The sequence below is a fragment of the Heptranchias perlo genome, chromosome 1, assembly GCF_035084215.1.
Source record: "Heptranchias perlo isolate sHepPer1 chromosome 1, sHepPer1.hap1, whole genome shotgun sequence".
NCBI lineage: Eukaryota > Metazoa > Chordata > Chondrichthyes > Hexanchiformes > Hexanchidae > Heptranchias > Heptranchias perlo.
In genome coordinates, this window is record NC_090325.1 from 60524577 (window position 1) to 60529816 (window position 5240).

Sequence of the window (5240 nt, forward strand, 5' to 3'; positions counted from 1 at the left end):
TAGTTTCCTTGGTAACTCCATTGCTACGCATTTTTGATTGCTGCTTCCATTATTATATTTCACCCGTCTCTACCTGTTTCTGATTCTCAAACGTTGTCCTTTAACTTTCCTATTATACCTTCCACCTGTTCCTGCCCAGAAAACTATGTTTCTGTCTCAACGTTAGCTCCAGTATTGTTCTGTAATGCCTTCCACCTGCAGGAAACTATGTTTCTTTCTCAACGTTAACTCCAGTATTGGGTGGAGCTCCAGATAAAGGGAGCTGAAGTGCAGGCAAACAGAATGGAGGGAAACACTCTGGTCACCAACTACGTTCAGTAATGGATATCCTCTGCCATTGTCCAACTGTAGAATCATAGAATCATAGAAACATACGGCAGAGAAGGAGACCATTCTGCCCACCGTGTCTGCGCTAGCCGAAAAAGAACTATCCAGCCTAATCCCACTTTCCAGCTCTTGGTCCGTAGTCTTGTAAGTTGCGGCACTTCAAGTGCATATCCAAATATTTTTTAAATGCAATGAGGGTTTCTGCCTCTACAACCCTTTCAGGCAGTGAGTTCCAGACCCCCACCACCCCCTGGATGAAAATATTTCTCCCCAACTCCCCTCTAATCCTTCTACCAATCTATGCCACCTGGTAATTGACCTCTCTGCTAAGGGAAATAGGTCCTTCCTATATGCTCTATCTAGGCCCCTCATAATTTTTTACACCTCAATTAAATCTCTCCTCAGCCTCCTCTGTTCCAAAGAAAATAACCCCAGCCTATCCAATCTTTCCTCATAGCTAAAATTCTCCAGTCCTGGCAGCATCCTCGTAAATCCAAATTGTTCCAGTACAGCTACATCACTGGCATCTACCCTACACTGTGGAAAATTGCCCAGGTATGTCCTGGCCATAAAAAGCAGGACAAATCCAATCCGGCGAATTACCACCCCATCAGTCTACTCTCAATCATCAGCAAAGTGATGGAAGGTGTCGTCGACAGTGCTATCAAACGGCACTTACTCACCAATAACCTGCGCACCGATGCTCAGTTTAGGTTCCGCCAGGACCACTCGGCTCCAGACCTCATTACAGCCTTGGTCCGAACATGGACAAAAGAGCTGAATTCCAGAGGTGAGGTGAGAGTAAGAGCTCTTGACATCAAGGCAGCATTTGACCGAGTGTGGCACCAAGGAACCCTAGTAAAATTGAAGTCAATGGGAATCAGGGGGGAAACTCTGCAGTGGCTGGAGTCATACCTAGCACAAAGGAAGATGGTAGTGGTTATTGGAGGCCAATCATCTCAGCCCCAGGACATTGCTGAAGGAGTTCCTCAGGGCAGTGTCCTGGGCCCAATCACCTTCAGCTGCTTCATCAATGACCTTCCCTCCATCATAAGGTCAGAAATAGGGATGTTCGCTGATGATTGCACAGTGTTCAATTCCATTTGCAACCCCTCAGATAATGAAGCAGTCAGTGCCCGCATGCAGCAAGACCTGGACAACATCCAGGCTTGAGCTCATAAGTGGCAAGTAACATTCGCGCCAGACAAGTGCCAGGCAATGACCATCTCCCACAAGAGAGAGTCGAACCACCTCCCCTTGACATTCAATGGCATTACCATCGCCGAATCCTCCACCATCAACATCCTGGGGCTCACCATTGACCAGAAACTTAACTGGACCAGCCACATAAATACTGTGGCTACAAGAGCAAGTCAGAGGCTGGGTATTCTGCGGCGAGTGACTCACCTCCTGACTCCCCAAAGCCTTTCCACCATCTACAAGGCACAAGTCAGGAGCGTGATGGAATACTCTCCACTTGCCTGGATGAGTGCAGCTCCAACAACACTCAAGAAGCTCATCACTATCCAGGACAAAGCAGCCCACTTGATTGGCACCCCATCCACCACCCTAAACATTCACTCCCTCCACAGTGGCTGCAGTGTGCACCATCCACAGGATGCACTGCAGCAACTCGCCAAGGCTTCTTCGACAGCACCTCCCAAACCCACGACCTCTACCACCTAGAACGACAAGGGCAGCAGGCACATGGGAACAACACCACCTGCACGTTCCCCTCCAAGTCACACACCATCCCAACTTGGAAATATATCGCCATTCCTTCACCATCGCTGGGTCAAAATCCTGGAACTCCCTTCCTAACAGTACTGTGGGAGAACCTTCACCGCACGGACTGCAGTGGTTCAAGAAGGCGGCTCACCACCACCTTCTCAAGGGCAATTAGGGATGGGCAATAAATTCTGGCCTTGCCAGCGACGCCCACATCCCGTGAACGAATAAAAAAAAATCTCCTCTGTATCCTCTCTAGTGTAATCACATCTTTCCTGTAATGTGGTGACCAGAACTGTACGCAGTACTCTAGCTGTGGCCTAACTAGTGTTTTATACAGTTCTGGCATAACCTCCCTGCTTTTTTATTCTATGCCTCAGCTAATAAAGGCAAGTATCCTGTATGCCTTTTTAACCACCTTATCTACCTGTCCTGCTACCTTCAGGGATCTGCAGACATGCACTCCAAGGTCCCTCTGTTCCTCTCTTTCAACTGTGGCTGTGCTATGAAAGAAAACACATGGTAGCCCTCATAAATATGACACACATTCACACCGTTCATATACTGCTCTTTCTGCGGTGTGACAGCACTTACACCCTTGCCATGACCACAACCAACAAACAGTGGCTAGGATAAAGATTTATGGCAGAGTTGGAGCATTAAAATACACGTTGACCCCTTAGAACAAATACACATATAAAGTAACAGAGGAGAAAAGTTAACTTGGCTCATTAGGCCAGTTAGAACTATCCAGAGTACATGTAAGGTTATTCTATCATGGTTTTTTTTCCTATATCACCTGCTTTAAGTAATACTATGCTCCTTCCCCACCTTCTCTGGATAAATATCAAACAATACTCTTATCAGGCTAGAAATTCCTGCCCTCTGGTGTCATATTCTCACTATTATCTGGGTGGGCAGGGGAGGGATTTGGTGCGCGATCCAGATCCGCCTGGTTCTCCACCCCTTTTCGTGTAGTTTCCGAAATTCCAACGGTAGGGGTGTCTGCATCACAGCCTCCCTGGTAAGTCAGGGTCTCCTCATGCACTGCTCTTCCCACTTGCAAGGTGGTTAACTTTGGTGCCATTCATCCACTTCCTAGGGCAGTTTGCCTCCTGTGCCATCTATAACCCCAGGCTACCCTCTTCCACAGCTCCCAGCTCCATGTGGCTGACAATAATCACTCCACTCATTCTGTGGGAATGAAGAATCCTCTGTACAGTTCACTTGTGGCAGTGTTGTGCCAATATATGCAATTCTTGTATTTCATTCTTGGAGCTTTGTGGGAAGATATGCTCTGTTGCAATAAGTGTTTGTAAAGATAATGGGGGTTAAATTGGTTAACACCCGAAAACGGGTGCGGGGATCGCACATTCGTGCTGCCTGGTCATGTCTATGATTGCTGCATGCAGCCAGGCCTACCTGCGCTGTTGTGTGGCTGCTCACTAGCAGGGGGACCAGATATCGCGAGTAGCTAGCACCACTTAAAGGCAGCCTGCACCTCTTAAAGGGAAGGTGCACTGTGGCTGCAGGAAGTGTGGAAAGTCAATGGCAAAGTGAATCTCTGCTGCAATATGGTGAAGTATGGTGATGATTGGAATTCTGGAATTTTTAATGAGCACCAATTTGGCTGCTCAAATTTTGCGGGACTCTTATATTTTCAAAATATGAGATACGACTGAACGGAGATCAGAAAACTCACATGTAAAACACAGTTGCAGGTCCCGTCCTTATGTTTACAAACTGTTGAGTTCCTTCAAAACGTTGAATAAAGGTTGCTCAGCAACCCCCACCCCCACCCCCATCACCCACCTACCAACAAACTCTTTCAATCAGTACTCAACTCTTCCAATCAGATGCTTCATCTCACCCTCACACATTACCACTGTTGCAAGCTGCACATCCACAGCTCACAGTCATTCACAGTGGCAGCTGTTCAAACATGACAGCCACATCACCCAAACATCTTGTAGGACACTCACCGACACACGTCCCACTTTCTTGCAGGAGAAGGTGGCACATAACAGAAGGCAGCAATTGGCAGTGGCTCCATGGAACATGAACCTGCTGTCTTCTCTCAGAATGACAGCATTCCTGTCCCACCCCTGCTACTCCACCAGTGCTCTTGCTGTTGCCTGTCAGCGAGCCAGCCCACTCCCTGTAGAGTATTGAAACTTTAATGTAGGGACATAGGAACAGGAAGTAGGTCATTAAGCCCCTCGAGCCTGTTCCACCATTGAATGAGATCATGGCTGATCTGTAACCTAACTGCATATACCCGTCTTAGCCCCATATCCCTTAATATCTTTGGTGAACGAAAATCTAACAGTCTCAGATTTAAAATTAACAATTGAGCTAGCATCAACTGCCATTTGCGGAAGAGAGTTCCAAACTCCTCCCACCCTTTGTGTGTAGAAGTGTTTCCTAACTTCACTCCTGAAAGTCCTGGCTCTAATTTTTAGGCTATGTCCCCTCGTCCTAGTATTCAAGAATAGGAGACCTCCAAAAACAGGTACAAATGCTTCAGCAGCCAGAAGCAATAATCCAGCAACTAACCCATAACTCCTGCATGATCCCTTTAAATAGCGCTGGTGGGGGGCTCCTCCATGCCGTTCAGTTGTGCGAGGTTAAGACAGTGCGTTGGTTGGAGCATGGAGTTCCAAAATCGCATCTGTCCCTTTAAATCAGTGTTGCACACTGATCTACCATATAATGTCCCTACTTTACATACTTCCAGCATTCGTTAAGCACGAGTGCACAAACACCCTTACCAATGTGGCGTCCTGCACACGTCACGCCAGAAGTGTGCATGCACATCGTGGACGCCATTTTGGGTCCTTAGGAGTCCGCGTAACGCGGCCCAATTTAGACCCCAACATTTATGATTTTGCTATACATAATGCACAGTGGAAATCTTTACTGCTATTCTGACATGATATTTTTCATTAAAATAGTCCCAAGGGAGAAGTGCTTATCTTATCTTTCTCTGCTTAAACCTTTACCAAGCTCTTTGCAGTCATTAACATTCCTTTTTTTTATATTTGCTCTCATTACATCTATTTCAGGCTGCAAAGGAAACTGAAGCTTCGGGTAATGATAGATGAAAGTTACGGAACTGCTTTTCCTTCTCAGTTTAGTTGGATCTATTCTTTCATTGAAATTTACACGAACAGGAAAGCATCCCT